The sequence below is a fragment of the Puma concolor genome, chromosome B2 (assembly GCF_028749965.1).
Source record: "Puma concolor isolate L17-30 chromosome B2, mPumCon1.1.hap2, whole genome shotgun sequence".
Taxonomy (NCBI): Eukaryota; Metazoa; Chordata; class Mammalia; order Carnivora; family Felidae; genus Puma; species Puma concolor.
Genome location: NC_141671.1, coordinates 83,250,598 through 83,271,461, shown reverse-complemented (window position 1 = coordinate 83,271,461; position 20,864 = coordinate 83,250,598). Strand labels below are relative to the sequence as shown.

The window sequence follows — 20,864 nt, the reverse complement described above, 5'->3', positions numbered from 1 at the left end:
TGGCATCCATAGTGTAGTGAGGCACAGAGAGGCTGTGAGTTCAGGTGCTAAGGCAGCTGAGAAGTTCACTACCGAGTTCCAAAAGCTCAAGGTTTCTGAGCATTAACTGCTGGAGCAAGTTTTTAACTGCAATGAGACAGGGCTTTTTTGGGAAAAGATGCCAAAGAGGACCTACATTACAGAAGAAGAGAATGCAATGTCTGGTCACAAGCCCATGAAAGAAGGTCTCACCCTCTTGTTTTGTGCTAATGCAAGTGGGGATTTCAAACCCAAGTCCCTGCTCATGTATTATTCTGAGAACCCACAAACCTTCAAGAAATGTAAGGTGCAGAAGAACCAGTTAAACATTACACGGAGGTCCAACACCAAGGCTTGGGTCACTTATATCTTGTTGATTGGATCAACAAAGTCTTCGGTTCTGCAGCAAAGAAATATCTTTTACAAAAGAATCTGCTGATTATGGACTCAAGCCTTGCTGGTTATGGATAATGCTCCTGCTCATCCTCCAGGATTTGAGGATAACTTACTGGAGGAATTTGAGTTTATGAAGGTCAAGTTCCTTCCTCCCAACACCACTTCAATCCTACAGCCCATAGATCAGGTCATTTTAAACTTTAAAAAGATTTACACCAAAGTCATATTTCAGTGATGCTATGAGGTGACCAAAGGAACAAACCTTACTCTCTGAGAGTTTTGGGAAAATCACTTCCACATCATGAACTACCTCAAGATCATTGATAAAGCCTGGAATGGAGTCACCAAGAGAACTCTCAACTCTGCTAAGTGAAAACTGTGGCCTGACCGTGTTCTTGGACATGACTTAGAGGGCTTACTCATGAACAGGAGCTGCCAGCTGTCGAGGAAATTGTGTCCTTGGGGAAGACCATGGGACTGGAGGTGAATGAGGACAACACTCAAGAGCTTGTGGAAGAACATGGCCAGGCACTGACCACCAACTAACCGATGGATCTGCATCGTGAGCAACAGCAAGAGATTATGGAGGAGATCTCGTCTGCAGAGGAGGAAGACAAAAAGGCAGAGGAATCTCTCACTTCAAATGAGATTAGGGAGATGTGTACAATGTGGGAAACAGTGCAAAATTTTGTAGAAAAGAACCACCCAAATAAGGCTGTAGCAGTGTGAGTGACGAATCTGTTTAACGACAATGCAATGTCACATTTCCGCAAAATCCTCAAAAGGAGCAAAAGCAAGTGTCACTGGATAGGTTCCTTGTTAAAGTTGCATGAAAAAAAAATTATTCCATTGAACCAATAGACAGCAGTGATTCCATTAGTGATAGTGAAAGTCATCCCACATAATAGCTGTCCTCTCTCTTGTCTCCATCACACCAGTCACGGAGGTTTTCAAACGTACATGCAGGTTAATTTCTTTATTTTTATTTATATTTTGTATTTTATTTTGTATTATATTACAGTATTGTGATCATTTTTACATTAATATTTTGGGGTTGTGGAATGAATCGTCTGAGTTTCCATTATTTCGTATGGGGAAATTCGCTTTGACATACAAGTACTTTGGATTACAAGCATGTTTCTGGAACAAATTATGCTTGCAAACCAAGGTTTTACTGTATTTCAATTTACTGAAGTTTGAACACAACATTTTAAAACTACATTTTTAAGCCTACCTATGTTAGATAAATGGCTATTAGTTGAATTCGATCTATGTCAAATTTGAGCTTAGACAAAGAAAGCCAAATGTTTTTAACCCTGAAAATGTGAAATAATTTTCACTATGACATATTTCAGTTATTTGGAGAGTTCAGAATTCGGTATAAATAGAATGGGTTTACCAAGGAAGAAGGGACTTAATCCATACAAACATACCACCAAAAGAATGTTCAAAGACAAAGAGTTAGACCCAAGAGTCACTGAGGACATTACTGAAAAAAGGAGCAGAATTATGTTTGGACAGCGAAATCTAACTAGTGACAGCAATAAACGAGCTTACACTGGGTTTTAGAACTGTTTGGTATGCTCCAATCTACTATGTGAGATACAATCTTCAAAGAGAATTGATAAAAGCCTCAGCATTTGGGACTTTTAAACTCACACTGGAGAACACATTAGGGAGGATTTTCAAGAAATCAGTTCTGCAGGGGGAAGAAACTGAACTCCATGACATATTTCATCCTTACGCTTTTCTACTGTTCAATAAAACTTTAAAGAATGGGGAGGGGTGTTATTCATAATTCTTTTTATCTTCACATATACAGGATTTTTTCCCCCTCTCAAGAATAACTATACTAGTATAACTAATAAAAGGAAAAATATAACTTGTATTATAGCATTGGAATTTTCAATGTATAGTGGGTAAAAAACAGCAAAGAAATAGATACACTTTTCAATTGACTGGATCTTAAGGAATCATGAGTTCTTACTGAGACTCGAGGCAAATTATTTAGCTTTTTTTGTGTCTTAGCTATTTCAACTGCAAAAATGGGAGTACTAGGGGAAATCTTTATACAGCATGTCTACATACTAAGCAATCTCTGATCTATGTTTGTAACATTTATAAACATATAACATGGTTATTATATAAGTGATACATGCATGCATTAGTAAATAAATATGTGCACACTATTCAATCAGAACTCTTTCCCTAGCAAACTGGAACTGGTTTAAGTAAAAAGGGAAATGTATTAGCCCTTGTAATTGAAAAATCTAAAGGGTAAATTCAGACACAGTTGGATACAGAAGCTCAAATGCTGTTTCCTTAAGAAATTTCTGTGCATAGGTAGAGGGGCTAGGGTGGGATTGAGGTAGTGCTGGAAAAGGGGGAAGACATAAATACATACTGGCCGAGGAAAAACAATAAAATGAATGTTAAAATATTTAAGCATGAATGTTTTGGGGTGCCTGGGTGGCTCAGTCAGTTAAGCGTCTGCCTTTGGCTCAGGTCATGATCTCATGGTTCATGGGTTCGAGCCCCACATAGGGCTCTCTGCTGTCAGCACAGAGCCCACTTTGGATCCTCTGTCTCCCTCTCTCTCTGCCCCTCCCCTGCTAGCTCTCTCTTTCTCAGAAAAAATAAATAAACATTAAAATAAACAAACATAAATGTTTTAATATGGGTTAGGTTCAGCTGCTAGTAATAGGGATATAAATAAGCTAGAAACTGATTTCCCCTTTTCTAAGCAATACAGGTGTAGGCAATCCAGATCTGTCTAGGAACCTCCTCCATCATCTTGGAGCCGAGATATTTCTAGATTTCTGCTCTGCCATAGCTGTAGTGTGGCATTCATCCTCATTTTTCAGAATGGAGTCCTAGCCGATATTCCCATATTCCAAGAAACAGGAAGGAGGAAGGGAGAATAGTGGAAATGGAACTCAACGCTATCTTTGACAGAAATTTCTTGGAAGCAGCCACACTAGACTAGACTTCCACTTACTCTCTGGGCCATATTCAACTGCAAGGCATGCTGGGTTGTAGTTTTTATTCCAGGAAGCTATGCATCATCTTAAAGTTTGGGGTCCTAAGAGGGAAAGTAAACATATGGGAGTAAGAAACTAAATCTTTGATATAACATTGGTACGTACACCCACAGTAAAACATAAGTGCCATGAGGTCAGGGATTTTTGTCTATGTTTTTCACTTAAATCTGGGTTATGAAACAGTTCTTGAAATATAGTAAGCACTCAATAAATATTTGTTGAAAGAATGAATCGGTGAATGTGTACATACGTAAAATTACATGCGAAATGTGTTAATGGTACCACAAGTTCACCAAAACTCTTTTATAGATTACAACAGCATAGAAACAGCTTAAAAGCAGTGTCTTCATCTTCCACAGATGATATTAATGAAACAAGCACACAAACAACCACCACCACCATAACAAAACCCATGAGCTATAATGTCATATAGCTCTGGATTGATATGTTTTACCACTTACTAACTTCGTGACCTTGGGAGACTGAACTGATCTTGCTGACCCTTAAGATGTAAAATTGGGTATAATCCAAACTTGCAAGAGAATTTAACTGAGTTAAACTTTGAAAAAAAACATAGACTATAGTACCTAAAACATAATAAGTTGTCAGTAATGGTCACTCCTTTCTCTTGTCAATTAAATTCTGTATTCCCATAGAAAATTTGGTCAATACCCAGGTTTCTCCAAGATAACCTTTGAAAATTCTGTGCTTCTGAATGTTATCCTTGGATAGGGTTGTTTGGCACTCATAGCATAGAAAAGTAGGTACTAGAAATTTGGGGTTCAAAAGTTTTTAGCACAAATCTCACTTGGGCAGATTGTAATGTAGAGATGTATTAATGTTAACGCCCTCAAAAAGACCCCCCAAAATAAACAAAGCCCTTGAAAAGAATGTTAAATGCTGGAACATGTCTCTGTCAGTCATGGACATATTTTTGTTCTTACATATACATACATAAATTAAGGTATTTATTTATGTTTTCCAGTTTGTCATAGTTTGGTTGTTTAGTACAAAAATCTAAACTGAAGAAAACAACAGAGCAATGGAGGGATAATATAATCTGCTTCCTTAAAAATACAAACACACGATAAAACATGAACACAAAAGCTGCCTTCATTTTTAAAATAATTACATTTTTGTTTGCTTTAATTGATATAATTCTAAAAAGAAAAGACTAGACAATTAACTAAAGTAAATGAGGCATACTTGAGATATATTTTATCTTTCAGAAGTTCTCTGAAGAAAGATTCGTGGCTAAAGATAATCATTAAAGGTTGAATTTACTGAAAACAACATGCATTTTGAAGTAGGTCAAGAATTCCTTCAAAGCAGTAGACACACTTAAAAACATCCAACCTGTCAACTGCAAATCAAGTAACCGTGTTTCCACTGTCACTATGAAGTGAACTAAAAAGAACCAAGAAAATGGTCAGCACCATGAACACTATAAAATGGCTTTTAGGATTTATGTTTTCCATTCCTTCTAAAAGTAGCATTTAATAAAATAATCTGCTTCTTACTCCAATTCAATCATAATAAAACAGAGATTCCCCAACCCAGTTTGCTATTATTTCTTCACAGAGTTCTAAGCATCTTTCATCCTCAGAACCAGGGTCTTATTATCAGAAAAGATATTTACCCATAAGCCCTACAAGTGTTATGAATTTTGGAGGGAAAACAGCAATGACCTCCCTCTTAAGCCACTTGTACAGACAGCTCATAAAATGATATTATTCTCTAGGAATTTGCTTGGCCTGAGTTTGTAAAGCTTTTGTTACTGGTTTTTTTGTTTTGTTTTGTTTTCTGGGTTTTTTGTTTGTTTGTTTGTTTGTTTTCTGAATCAAGAAGAGCAGAAGCTAGCACTTGCTGAGCACTTTATCTGGCTACACACTTCACCAACCTTATGACATTTTATCCTCAAGCAACCTGGGCAAATTGCTGTTAGTTACTATTTTACGTGTGGGAAGTTGGTATTCCAAAGGCAATGTGACTTACTAAAGATAATCCATCTAGGAGTGGCAGAACCTGACTCAGGCAAAGCTTGGGTCTGTTGGCTCCACACCTGTCTTTAGAATGAAGCGGCTAAACAGGGCAATATCCCCAGTGTGGAAAGCTGAGGACGGCTAGGAAGAAGATAAACTCTGCCAGGAGGAAGTGAAAGGCCCTTTTGTCGGGTACGTAATTATTTTACCAAGCAGCCCAGAGTAGTGAGTGGGGATAAGCAAAGGATTTGCAAGAAGTTTAGTTCAGGGGAGCAAATCTGCAATCCACCACAAATTCTCTTTATCTGCCCTCTCATGTATCCACAGCCACCACACATACCAAATCTAAACTTGCGTGTCCAGGGATATTTCTTTGATCAAACATTTACAAATATTTTATCTCAAATGCTAAATGTTATTGCTAAAGCAACAACAAGAATTGGATTTCACTTGGGCAGGTCCCTTCTTTTCTGCAGTCGTAATCGCAGTAAGTACAGTGGGAATAGTAACACCTTCCACTTGTTGAGAGCTTACTAGGCATTATGCTAATAGCATTTTAAACATTATCTTAATTAATCTTCAACAAAATGTTCGGGTAGGAAGTATTATTTCTCCCTCTAAAAGGTATAGGCAATATGGTTTAAGAGGTTAATCAGACCAGCAGCGGCCCCACAGCTGTTGACTGGCAGTGTGGAGATTGGACATCCAGTCTGCCAGGCACCCAAATTCATGTACATTGGTGCTGGGCGTCTCCATCACCACTGGATCACCTCTCCCCCCTGCCATTCCCTCCACCCTCACCTCTTCCAAAGGATGGGCCTCTTCAGGCTTCAGAGTGGGCACCATAGAAATTATAGTCAGGAAATCTCTAATTTATACACTAATTATTTTCTATAAATTATACTCCCCCAAAAAATGTTTTTCTCCTTTCAGAATCTCCTTCTTTTCTCCTCTTACCACCTTTCCAGGCCCTACACGATCTAAAAAATGTTCATGATATTTTAAAAGGTTTGTTAAACGCAAAGCTTCATTCCCAGTCTCTCTTAAGCAATCTGTTTCAGAAACAAAAGAGACCACACATGAGAGAGACAAAAATCTTTTCCTATTCACTTTCTTCATTTATCTCCTTTGGAATATTTTCCAATTCCTTTGTTAGAGGAGTGTCTTAGTATCTTTCCCCTTTTATTACATTAGCAGTTTCTCATTTATTTTCAGACTTCTCGTTATCAGCATTTTTGCCTATCTTAAAAGCAGAGTTATGAATTTTCTGTCCCTTTAGACTTTTTATGAGATAGTAAAAATATAACTCCATGGAGACTTTTACCTTATTCAATTTTTCACTCAGCTTGCATGTCTGAATCAAATCATTCCAGTGTTAATTGATTGGAAATACTGGTTTACTAGTTCACAACTAGAAATAAAATTTGGTGGGTTTGCCCTTGTCCCTCAGGATACATCATCACCAAACCCATGTGGGGAATTCTGTTTTTTAGAGAAGGTAAAAATGAAAGCAGCCAGATAAATTTTGTTGGTGTGTCACTTCAATGGATGGGTATCAGAAATGTGGAATACATTTGTCTTTTTTCACAGAAGCTCTGGCCACTGTTGTCCTGTGACATGAATCTCTAAAGTAACAGAAAAGGCTGGCTTCTACATGTTTCACTTGACAATCTCCCCCCCACGTTCATAGCCTCTGTATTTTTCTATCTCTGGGAGTATCTACTAATGTCCCACAACATTTCTTTAATTTTTTTAACGTTTATTCATTTTTGAGAGAGAGCGAGCAAGAGAGTGGTGGAGGGGCAGAAAGAGAGGGAGACACAGAATCGGAATCAGGCTCCAGGCTCTGAGGTGTCAGCACAGAGCTCAACACGGGGCTCAAACCCACAAACCGTGAGATCACGACCTAAGCTTAAGTCGGACACTTAACCAACTGAGCCACCCAGGCGCCCCGCCCCCCCAACATTTTAAAACCATACTATTGTATGAGTTCAGAAAACCAACTGAAAAAATTTAAAGCATATAGTTGGGTAAAGAAAATACAATCTCTATTATTGTTAAAATTTTCCTGCTTACCCTGCCAGTCATCCTGATAACTTGAATCGCTCACAGGATGACTTCCTTTTAACTGCTGAAAATATCCTAATTTGGGTTTAAAGGGGTTTCTAAATTACTTATATTTCCTATTCATATGTGGAGAGTAAATACTCTATAGAAACTTGAGACTTGCTTATAAAATTAAAATGAAGCAAGCAACGTTTCAATGGTATGATTCCTTAATTACTTTTTTTAACCAAGTGAAGTAGAAGTTCATTGGTTATCTCAGGCTCTCCGGTGAGACTAAAAACACTTAGCAGCCAAAGTAGAAAACTGTCTTCGGTACGAGGTTTCCAGTCACATCTTTGAGATAAATCAACCAGAAAGCCTCAAGAAACAAGACTGGGGTATTAGCTTATTGGTTTGGAATCATCTGGCCACAGGCCCTAATATATAGCTTCTAGAAAGTCAAAGACAGACAGCAGGTAGTTTTGGCTGTGGCAGATCCCAGCTGGGAAAGACGGAAGCTTCCGCTGTTGTCATGGATAAGCTGATATTTCTGTCACTCTTGCCAGCTTCCAAATCCATGTTAAATCCTTGCTGTATAGAACATTCATGTGTTTAGGATTACTGCAGGAAGATCAGAGCCCTAAATATTCACTAAGTGGATTCCAATAGATGATCTGATATTATGACTTCAGATTGCCAAACGAGAGTGGGGGGGGGGGATCTAATCTATCTGCTCTTTTTTTTTCCTGAAGATCCTCCATTTTTCAGGACCTGAGACAGAATAACAGAAGTAATAGATGCCTTTTTTTTTCTTTAAATAAAAGGGCAATTAGCACACCTTTAAAATCTCATTTATGAGGGCTCGGGGGATTTGGGGCCTTAGTCCATGTACCCCCATGTTCTCCAGGCTTTAAGGATTACATTTTCCCCAAATGTGTTCCATATTCCCAAGTAATTGTTCGAAACCCCAACCTGCATGTCTAATATTTTTGTTAAATCCTTCCCTCCATTGAGGTCCCTCTTACATGCCAATAAACAACTCGTAAAACAGAAAGGCATAATGTTCCTTACCTAGTAATGGACACAACAAACACTTTTGCAAAAAAATAAAATAAAAGCCTAGTTTAAAGCCTATGTCATTCTCACTGTGATGCTTAAATCACCCTCCACGCCACTCTAATGGAATGATTTGCTCCTCTGTGCTCCCAGGAAGCCGTGTACATTTATTTCTCTTTTATGTACCATACTTACCACAGTGAAGTATGGAGGTTCTAGTCTATGTCTTTCCCTCTTCCTACAAGACCCTACAGAGCACACACACTGCTTCATGGCCTGGACACCTCGCACAATTCCTGGCATATCAACAATGCTAAATAATTTATTGACTATTTATTTATTATAAATGTTTTTGTCTTGTATTTTATCTTTGTAGGGGAATCCTAAGAGAGTTAGAAGTTGAACTTCTAACAATTGATACAACAACTGTATAGTCTTTATTTGTGATAGACAAGTTATTTCAAGTTTGATCTTCTGATAGACTAACATATCATAGATTTCTCCCCTTTACTAGATTCTTAGGGGGACTCTTCTTCTTTGCCTCAGTGATTCTGGCTTTTCACATTCATGGGGGAGTCGGAACAACGTGAATGACTATATTTATTGATCACTTACAATGTGCTAAAGAAGAAAGAACAGGAGAGAGAGACAAGGAGACAGAGACCAGAGAAAGAAAGGAAGGAGGGAAGGAAGGAAGGAAGGAAGGAAGGAAGGAAGGAAGGAAGGAAGGAAGGAAATGAGGAAGAAAGAAACTCATTTAAGCAATTTATCACATTGCAAGGTAATCAAATGTTAAATATGAGAGAAAATAGACTGGAAAAAAATTAAAGGATTCACTGTACAAATCAGGAATTTTCATCTAATGGAGGTTCTTAGTAATATATTTTCAAAAATGAAAACTATCACACTATGTTTGTATGGATTTCTATCTCATATCAAAACATGCTTCAGGTCTATTTCCTTAGGCATTCGTTTTACAATCTTCCTCTTAGATTTTTTTAAACAGAAAAACAAAATGTTTATACATGAAATTACATTAAATAGTGCTGCCTCATCTTGTAAATAGTCACAAATTAGTTTGCTCCCAGTCCCCCTCCACCTGATTATAAATCCTCTAGGTCACTGTTTTTCAAATATTTTATATCGCCTCAAAACCTTTACTTCATACAAAATCTTACCATGTTCATTAAAAACAAAAAATTGCCCTCATGTCTCCACTTCCCCAGGCTGCAGCTAGGGCACGTGTTGAGTTGAGAGCTGTTATCCTAAAGACCAAATTGATTCTTAATAAGAAATGAGGCTTTCAGAAAATCTTCCAGTAAATAAACATCAAACCCAGTGTCAAAGACATTTATACCTAAAACAAACAACCATGAAAAGTTTATTCACTCTAATTAGTTTATTTAAATAACTCCTATATTTCCATGATGATGAAAATAGACACCAGTTACCTTATATCTGTAAAAGGTAAAAATGAGAAAACTAAGCCGTGATTGACAATTACTGTGTTCAATTATTCTTCTAATTTTGACACTTCTAATTTTGTTTGGTTTCCTGGGATTGTCACTGCGATACAGTCTGACTGTGCTAAAAATACACAAAATCTCAATGTCAGGGTATATAAATAGTAGCTTGATAGCAAATAATAATGCATGATTTATTTTTCACTTTATGGCTCACAAATTTCTATCTCATGATATTTAATCCTTACCCAAACCTTAGAAGCAAGCATCCCTGTTTTGCAGATAAAGAAACTAAGGCTCTTCAGTGTGGTTGACATAAAACAGTCAGGTATAGGAGACTCAGGATTAAATTTTTGATTCCCAGAAAGACAGGTGCTTTTCTACCTTGTTTTGTTAAAGAATGATTTTCAAAAGAGTAAAATCATGACCCTCAGGCAAATAGAAAATAAACACACGTCAAAGGTTTAGTATTTCTCCTTAATTAATGAAGTAAACAGTAAGATGTTAAAACCATCTTTTGGTGTATATACACACCAAAAGCTAGGTGTATAAGGCAATTTAACGGATTTCCAAGTTAGATATAAAACCGGTTAACGTCCAACATGGCCAAAACTCAAAACTTTTGGGGCTATCTTTTTAGTTACACCAAAAACATTTATACCTCTACCTTACAGAAATCTATAAGTTAACTTCTGCTGAAACATATTTATCAAATAGCCCCCAAAATAAATGGTCAAACTCAGCTCTGTTCTGAAAGAACACCCTCTACTTTCTTTTGCTCATTCTACATTTCAGATAATTTTTAGGACATTATATTGTAGCTGCTTTGCTGTAGAAAGAAGAAAACTTAAAGACACATTGCTGTGGATTTTCAAATAATGGGAAATTGGCTATGAAATGTTGAGAAATTACAGTACAGAGAAAACATGGCCTGAAGGCATTAGGAATAGTAGCTATTAATTTTCAGTGAGGGAATCAAGAGTGTCTGCCTAAAAGGAAGAATTGCAAATAATTCTAGGCTTGGAAAATAACAGCTACAGCCATAAACCAAAAGTTTGTCTTTATGAATCCCTTTTCATTTACTATTTCACAGCTTTCCTGCTCTGTGCTGAACAAAGGGAGTGCTCAGATAAAAAAAAAAGACAAAGTCCTTGCCTGCCCCCCAGATGCTCCCTGGACAGAGGGGAAGCTTAGTTTTTCTGCAATAACCTGGTTGTGAGAAGCAAGCTCTTGTGCAAGCACAGGTGAAGGGCTCCATTTGGGAAAAGAGATGAAGGGATTAGAAGAGGCTTCCTGGAGGAAGTGACTGGCCCTTGAGCTGTGATTTGAAGGAAACACAAAAGTGACCATGGAGAAGGGAAGGGAGTGCTGTGGGGAGAAGATGCATGGGTTTTTGGACTCTTCTGTCAGAGGGCAAGAAGTAAGGGTGAAGTGGACAATGAGAAATGAAGTTAGGGAGCCATCAGGAGGGAGACAAAGAAGTTAGGGGTTTCTCTGCTCTGCTGAGAAGCCTCCTTCATTTTGTATGCCAAGGATTTTTTTTAATTTTTTTAATGTTTGTTTATTTTTGAGAGAGAGGGACAGAGCATGAGTGGGGGAGGGGCAGAGAGAGAGGGAGACACCGAATCCGAAGCAGGCTCCAGGCTCTGAGCTGCCAGCACAGAGCCTGATGTGGGGCTCGAACTCACAAACCGTGGAGATCATGACCTGAGTCAAAGTCGGATGCTCAACTGACTGAGCCACCCAGGTGCCCCTCTAGGCCAAGGATTTTAAGCTGAGAAATATAATGGTTTACTTGAGTCTCTGGGAGCAGGATGAAGAATGGATTTAAAGCAGAAGGGAACAGAGGCAAGGAGACCAGTTAGGAGATTAATATGGTTATAAGACAAGGAGGTGATAACGGAAGTAAGAAAAGTGATCCAAGACTGTGATAAAAGGTTGGGGGAAGATGTTGTTTCCTGAGGATGCTCACCTGACTAGCTCTCTTTCTGCTCATTGTTTCCCTCTTTGACAACAGAGGAAATAGTTTTCTGCTGCATGGGATGGCTTAGCTCCAGGAGGACCATCACCAACTCACCTGGGAACCAAAGGAGGAAGCAGCAGGCTTCCCTCAGCTCCCTGTACCATCCCCAGCGGCCCTGCCAGCGAGCTGGCCACCTGCTCCATAGTCCTGCTCTCCTCCTGTCCCACTCCCTCATGTGAAGCTACATACCTTTATTTCTTTTCTTCCTTTCCCAGTTTTCACACTCTGGGCTTCATCAATGACTTTGGAAAGGAAGCACTTGTTCTAAAAGAGCTGCACATTTCCACACTGCAGACAACGAAACTTAAGCAGTTTTATTCAGCAATTTCCTCACAATTACCCATTTCTTTCTCAGGGCCAAAAAAGTGTAATTGGCTTTGAAACCTGAATGAAACTCCCAAGAACTTGCTAGGTACTTCATTTTAAAAAGGAGGGAGGCAGGGAGAAACACACTAATTTAGACTCATAAACAAAGAAATGGAAATCTCTTTTCTCCACCTAAATTCATCAGTGTTCTTTCTGCCTTAGTTCTTCCCTAAATTTTTTGTCTTGACATCCACAAGATAAAAGGAAAAAAAAATGTTAGCTTGATTGTTGTTTGTTCTTTGGTTTTCTTTTCTTTCTTTCTATTTTTTTTTTTTTTTTGCCATCTTTTCAAGGTATTATCTAACTCAACAATAGTATTCACACGATTCTTGACACTGAGTTGAGTTGAGGTGTGCAGAAATGAAAGCACATAGACCCAGTTGAAATATAGAAACATCCCATGGGGGCTGAGAACCTCAAAGATGCTTTCTAATCTTGTATCCTTCAAGGCTTGAGACCTTTAATTAAGAAAGGATATAAATATAACAAATGTAGAAGAATTCCCTGAAGTTTAAGATAGGGACCCCAAGATTATGCCAGGGATAAAATCTGTGCCTTGAAAATTCTTGATTGACTCCACTAATGAGAGCCTGAGATTTCTTCCTCATAACCCCATGCTTGTCTCCCGATTAATTTCCTTCCAGTACTTAATCTTCAGTACATGACACTTTAACCACTAAGCTTATTATTCTAAAAATAGTGTGCTAGCTGCACCATCTTAGCAAATATATACGTGAAGATCACATTCCTACAAGATTTCCTTAGGTGTTTCAATGTTAATCAGACTTGTATGAAATGTAATAAACAACTATATTAACAGAGATAAGTAGTTTTCATTCAGCTAATTCCTGTATGTGGATGGACTGTCTCCTATTTTCCTACTCTGGACCTTCACTGGAATTGATAGATGTTCTTTTATGGGAACAAAGAGGAAAGTCACTATGTTTCCATCTGAGAGCAATAGTGTATCTCTATCTATACAAACAGATCAAGGTAGCTTATTCCACACCACCTTGGGCTGTGCCTTGTCAGTGAATTTTTATGACAACTTCTAAGATAAAAATAAATTATGGAGGATTTTATCAAGACTCTAGGTTAAGAAATTCATTATGCCAGGGGAAGAAGGCAAGAGCCAGGCATCGAGACAAAATCAGAAGGAACAATTTAGGTTTGGTAATAAGATGAGATTTATGTTTCAATCCTTTTCTCTCTCTTGGCAGTGTTAGGTGAATGGATACACAGGAAGACATTTCAGTTCACATAAAACCTTTACTAGGAGAATGAGACATCATAACACCTCACTGTAGTCTATTGAAAGCACTGTACTTGCAGTGGTGAATGTGGTTGCCTCAGTGAATCAGATTTTCCTAAAATTATAACGTGATGCCTGCTATTACCACCTGCTGGAAATACTGCCCTGCTTCCCCAGGCACACTGCTCTCTCCTCCACAAACAGAAGACTCAAGTGGCTGGAATTTAAAATGAGCTTGGCTCCTTGCCAGAATGCCCAGGAATATGTAATCAATAGGAAAAACACACCGACCTTGGATGTTTCCTTCAGCAGTCTTTCAAATGGAGGTCTGTACCTTACTCCCTGTCTCCCCTCCCCCATACACACAGAACCTCATAAGTTACATATATAATTTTTGAGGCAGCCTTGTTAAATAAATTTCTCAAAAACTCAAATCTCAGTGGCTTGTTACAACATACCCTAACACCTTTTCTCTTCCTCAACATTGTCACTTTTTAACCCCAGTGGTTAGAGTATGAAACAGAAATCATTTGGGGAGCCTGGGTGGTTCAGTCGGTTGAACGTCCGACTTTAGCTCACGTCATGATCTTGCAGTTCATTGAGTTTGAACCCCATATCGGGCTCTACGCTGACAGCTCAGAGCCTGGAGCCTAATTTAGATTCTGTGTCTCCCTCTCTCTCTGTGCCCTTCCCCAGCTCATGCTCTATCTCTGAAAAATAAAAACATTAAAAAAGAAAGAAAGAAAGAAAGAAAGAAAGATCATTCCATAGCCACTAAACAAGTTTGGGGAAGCATAAACACAGGTGAGCTACACTGTGCTGTCAGTATTTTTTAAGATTGTTTTTAAATGTTTATTTTTGAAAGAAAGAGAGAGAGAGAGAGAGAGAGAGAGAGCATGCAAGAGTGGGGGAAGGGCAGTAAGACAGGGAGACAGGATCTGAAGCTGGCTCTGTGCTGACAGCAGCGAGACTGAAGTCAGAAGCTTAACCCACTGAGCCACCCAGGTGCCCCTTAAATGCTGACCCTAAACAGGCTCCAGAGTAAGCTGTTCACACTTTCTTGTGGGTGGTGCAAGGACCCTTGAAATTGCAATATTTAATTATGTGACAGCTATTTTCAGATGGTCAGAAAATATAGTTTTCTGCCTTCAGCCTCTTACCACAATAAAACAGAGCAAAAAGATGGAACATGTATAAGTTGAAAAATCTGATGGCTGTATATTACCTAACACAACACTTCTGCTGTTATTTATCAGTAAATGCAAAAAAAAAAAAATTATCTTTGTCATCTCTGGACCTCTAGGTCACTCATCATCCATTCAAGTCTCTGTCCCCAGCTCTGGATTTTATTCTCTACCTCCAAGTCCAGCATTATCCTACAAGCAAGATGCAATATATAATATATAAGGGCTCATTCAGTAACTTGGCTTTTTGCTTCCTTGCCATCTTAATCTCCAGGGACATTCTCTTTCACTTGCATGCAGCCATGCACTTTGTGCCCATGATAGACACTGACTTCTCCACTTCTGGAATGATAACTTTAGACATCCCCCTCCCTCTCTTACCACAACTATGTAACCTTCTAGCATTCTTAAGCACAGTACAAATAAACTGTCCTTCAGGATCTCCAAACCACAGGCCAATCTTCCTTCTCTGTCTTTATTAATTCCGTCAAGGTTTCATTTTCCTATCCAAGATAGTTCACCACCCCCAAAATGCTGTTCACCCTATCATCCATTTCCTCTTCCTATTGCCTTTCTGTGTACCACCCGGCAAAATCTAGAAAATCCATTGTCTGCCAAACCATGCAGGTCGTTGCCAACATTGAATAGTAGTCCCTAATCTCACACAGCACACTGTCCAGTTATTACGCTATATTTCTCTGGTTAGCACTCTCTCCAGCCCTCCACCGTTTCAAACATTCTGAAACTGAACAGAATACTTGCCTGAGATAGAGATGTTGGGGTGATTGGCGTATAGGCAGTAAGTGAAGCCAGGGGAGTAGATGCAATTACCAGAGAGTATTTGAGGAATGAAAGGAAATGGGCCTAGGAAAGAACCCTGAGTAACTAACACTAGTAATGCAACAGATGTTCAAAAAGGGGGGGGGGGGGGCTGGAAGTGATTTGAAAAAGAAAATTACCAGGAATGGCCAAAAAAGGAAGAGAAAACCAAAGAAAATACGGTGCCAGTTACAAGTGAAGAGATTATTCCAAGAAGGAGGGGTTGGTAAAAATGTCAAACATTACTGATTAACCAAATAAATACTAAAGACTTGTCTTCAGGTTTAAAAACAGAGATGTCATTGATGACCGTGGAAAAGTGGGAATCAGGGGGAAAGTGGGTGCGGATGCCAGATTCCATCAGGTTTAAGTGTAAAAAGGAGGTGAGAAATTGGGGAAGAGTGTAATCATTTCTGATAAGAAGTTTGGCTAGGAAGGTAGAGGCAGAAGCACTATTGGGAGGGAAGCATGGGCTTGAGATAGAGGCTTGAGTACTTAAAAACCTACTTTTTCACAGGCGGCTCTTGAGGCAACCCGGAAGCGGAAGTGGAAGAAAGTTCTCAAAAACCTACTTTTTAAGTATTTAAGAGTGACTGGAAAGTCTACAGAAACTGTCTGAGACAGGGGCACCTGGGTGGCTCCACTGGTTAAGCATCCAACTTTGTCTCAGGTCATGATCTCATGGTTCGTGGGTTCAAGCCCTATGTTGGGCTGTGCTGACAGCTCAGAGTCTGGAGCCTCGGATTCTGTGTGTGTATCTCTCTTTCTCTTTCCCCCACTTGTGCACTCTCTCCCTCTCAAAAACAAGTAAATAAATAAACCTAAAAAAGAAAAAAAAACTGTCTGAGATTTCCTCCAAAGACAGAGAAAGAGTCCACATAGCTGAATTAAAAAGGGCAGTGGTAAGAAATGTAATAGTTTTCTGTGAGTTCCAGTCAAGTTCTGCTTGTTTAAAATTTACCCTTTAAATTCTTTGGTCATTTCCCTTGTTGTTAGCATATGCTCAAACTCTTTAATGCGGATGGATATAAGCCCCTTTTGAGAACCTGGTACCTTCCTGGCTCTCCCTCAGGAAGTCTTCCCCAGACTTCCCCATTCTTCCCCAGACTTCCCCACTCTTCCCCAGACTCTGCTCCAGCCACACAGAACACCTTTTAGTTCCCTGAATGTTTGTCCCTACTCTCTCTCACCCCCATGGCTTTGGATACAAAGTTCCACCTTCCAGAAACTGTATCTCCAATCTATTTCCTGGCCAACACATATAGTGCCTCTCATTTCACAATTGCTTCCTCAAAGGAAGCCTTTCCTATTCCCACAAACAAGATCAAGGGCCCTCCTTCCACATTCCCACAGCATCCTGCATTTCCCTATCAAAACTTCTTTCACATAATCCTACAGCTATGTCTGTCTCTTTCACTATACATTTAAACCCCATGAGAACAGAAATAATATCTGTCTTATTATCATGATATCTCCAGAACCTGGTACATTGTTGGACACATAGTTGCTCAATAAAAACATGTTGCAAAATAACAAATTGTCATTTTACGGAAAAGCCCAGTTAAAACATTCATGTATTCACATGAGGATTTTATTCGATGTTAATTGAGATTCTTGAAGAATATTCTATCTATTGCTACTAAGGTTTAAAACATTTTCAATGATGTCTCATACTTCTTACCTTACATTAATCCTTTTCATAACACATTTCATATTCTAAAGTATATATAATTTATTTGTTCATGATTCTTACTGTCAGAACTCCCTCTCTAGACTAGAAGCTCCATGAGGGCAAAGAGCCTTCTCAGTTTCACTCACTGATACATTTCCAAATGACTATGGCCTGGAACATGAATAAATAAAGGAGTGAATGAAGTATATAGGTAGTGCTTCTTTTCAGTAATATGTTTTTACCCCATGTGCATCTGAAAAGCATGGAAAATAACTTAAATATTCAAGCATGGTGCAAACTAACTCAATTGAATATCAAATAAATTGAATCCACCCAAAAGTAGCAGAGCTAATTCCTCCAGTAGTTACATTTGAGGAAATTACAATTTTTGGACAGGACATTCAGCATTAAGTTTTTGGGTTCATAAAGTAAAGTGGGACACCAGTGTATTACATTGTTTCTATTTCCTAAACAACAAAAAGGTTAAAACTTTCATCTGCAGAGTCAAAACTGCTCTTGCAACTCTTCTCATGTAGGAATTTATGGAGAGTTTCCTTGTATAAAGTACAGGGAGTCTTACAATGGATAATATCAAAACATTACATTTTTTTTTTACCAAAGACATAAATAAAGTGGGCAAGAGGACAGGTCTCACATCAACAGAAGGCATACATTTTATCACAACTCAGAAAAGGCATTTTTGTAAATGTCTGATAAAACAGAGTATAGACACTCTGCTTTTGATAGTCTAACAATGCAGAGAAAGATGGTCTTTGTTGATTAAAAGAAGAACAGAGGCAAATTAATATTCTCTTGTAGAAGTTTAAGAGACTAATTTAAACACATAGATGGCTTACACTTTTTAAAAATAATTTTCTCATACTGAAAAAGCAATACCTCTTTATTTAAAATTTGGGAATAAAATAATGTACACACACAAATCAGCTGATATCCTGCCACTCCAAGAGAACTTATTTTCGTAACACATTTCCGTATCAACCAAACACACACACACGCACACACACACACACAGACACACACAGAGTCAACTACATGTAAAGTAAAATTGTAGCTCTCTCTCAAGATTATGATTTACCATATATTTACTTCATTACATATTATATATTTTAACTGAAATAAGATTGTAATACACACATTTTACAATCTGCTTTTCTTCCTAATTATAAATATACCATGACCACCATCCACTTGACACCAGAAAACATGTGCTTTTAGGCAGAGAATACAGTTTCTCACACTTTCTTTTTTTTTTATTTTTTTTTTACATTTGTTTATTTTTGAGAGACAGAGAGAGAGCGCGCGCACACACACGCGCGCACACACACACACACACACACACACACACACACACACGTGGGGGAGGGGCAGAGAGGGAGACGGAGACACAGAATCGAAAGCAGGCTCCAGGCTCTGAGCTGTCAGCACAGAGCCCGACACGGGGCTCAAACTCACAAACCGTGAGATCATGACCTGGGCCGATGTCAGATGCTTCACCAACTGAACCACCCAGGCGCCCCTCTCACACTTTCTTACTAGTGATTCATTATAACCTCAAAATTCAACACTATACAACATAGAACAATATAACCTGAGCCTGAAAATGTTTCAGATCCATTTAATCCAAATGTCCCCTCCCTTCAAAGGAGTAAAGGAACAACAGTGAGTCTTTGCTATGACTTTGTGTTTTCAGCATAGCATGCCACTGGGCCAACCAAAATATTTTACCTGCAAAATTGCTAAATAAATTTATTTGTTGACTAAAACGGTCTGAGTTTAAAACATAAAATATGCCCTCAGAGAATATTAATCTTGGGGAATTTCCTTAAAGTAACTATGCAGTTTTACCTACCCAATATTCTTCATCCATTCAATTTCTTTTTGTTCCTATACCATCAAAGTGTGGTAGAAATTTTGATTCAAGTAGCTCTAATTTGGTACAAAAACATGATGTGAGTTTATATTCATTTTTAAATTTCAAAATCATTATCCAAGAACTATCCAAGTAGTTCTCTGAATTGTTTACTACATTATTAAAAAAAAAAAAAAAGGCTTAAAAGTACAGCATTAAGATGCTGCCTGCTTTATATAATTTAAAATTACATCTTATGAGACAATTTCTGCCTGCTTTGATTATAGCAGCACTATTTAGGGACATGTTTAGAAATACATATATATCATATATACGATTAATATATAATAAAATATATAGAAATGTTTAAGTTCTACAATATGACACATTGAAATGTAACATTGAAATTTTGAAGTTCTACAATATGACACACAGATGACTTTTGTCTGTCTTATCAATTGCTCTTTAAGTGAACTTCTGTGATCACCATAACTGTGTTTAAATGTAAATCATTTTTTATACAAGACTATTTTGAGAAACCCCAGCTATGCAATTTAGGCTATTGAGAGAAAAAGTAGCATATATTCCTAAACAATACTTAATAAAGTGATTGATCTATCCATCTGAGATAATAAAATATCTTACTTTTATAAATGAGACTGACCATAATTTATATGAATTATAAAGAAATTAATTTGAACCAATGGTGTAGCAAGGGAAAGAGACCAGTGCTTGTGTTAGCTTGGGTGGTGTCATGACAAAATACCATAAATTGGGTGATTTAAACTACAGAAATTTATTTTCTTACAGTTTTGAAAGCTGAAGTCCAACATCAAGGTGTCAGCCTGGTCAGGGTCTGGTGTGATCTCTCTTGCTGGTTTACAGAAGGTTTCCTTCTTGCTGGATCCCTACATAGCCTTTCCTCAGTGCATTCAATTTTTCTTAAGGTGGAAACTGTGTAGAGAAAAGACCTTGATAAGACTCTGGTGTAGAAGATGAATACTGAGCATAAAGATATTATCAGGGGCCCAAGCAATGTGAGGGAACACTACTTACTGCTTGAGAACAGGTGCAAATCTGTTTACCTCCAAAAAGAGGAAAAACAGAAGAGGGAATGGCAGGTATGGCTGGAGACTATGGGGAGGAGGGGTTTCAGAAAAAATTTCCACGAGTTAGGAGAGTGACTATACTCCACAGAATAATGTGTGTGCCATCCATTCAACCCCTGAGATATAGATATAGATATCCATTCCTCTACACCTTTGAATCTGGATTGACCAGAAGTTCTCTGATGGATAGACTGTGGCAAAAGTGACATGACAACAGATCTAGACTTAGATTTTAAGGAGGATCAGCAGATTCTATAGGGTTCTATTGGAGTCTTCTCTCTTGGAAAACTCCCTCTCAGAACCTAGTCACCATTGCTGTGGAAAGCCCAAGCTACATGACGGTTACTTGTAGATGTTCCAGTTGAGAGCCCCAGCTAAGCTCCCACCCAACAGCCAGCATTAACTGCCTGTCATGTGAGTGAGCCACCTTGGATGTCCAGTGTACATGAGACTTCAGAGAATTGCACCTTAGTCGACTCTACTTGCAACCACATGCAAGACCTTCCTAGCTGACCCCAGTCAACTCACAGAACTGAGAAATAATAATAAATCTTGTCAGCCACTAAG

General features: G+C 38.4%; 1 long non-coding RNA gene across 1 annotated transcript in view; it reads right to left on the bottom strand.

Annotated features, from left to right (window-relative positions):
• Window positions 1–20,864, bottom strand: part of LOC147581085 (uncharacterized) — a 591,397-nt gene that overhangs the window by 110,241 nt on the left and 460,292 nt on the right. The window contains exon 4 of the long non-coding RNA XR_015250834.1: window positions 19,997–20,142. This is a non-coding gene — a long non-coding RNA (uncharacterized LOC147581085). The remainder of the gene's footprint in view (window positions 1–19,996; window positions 20,143–20,864) is intronic.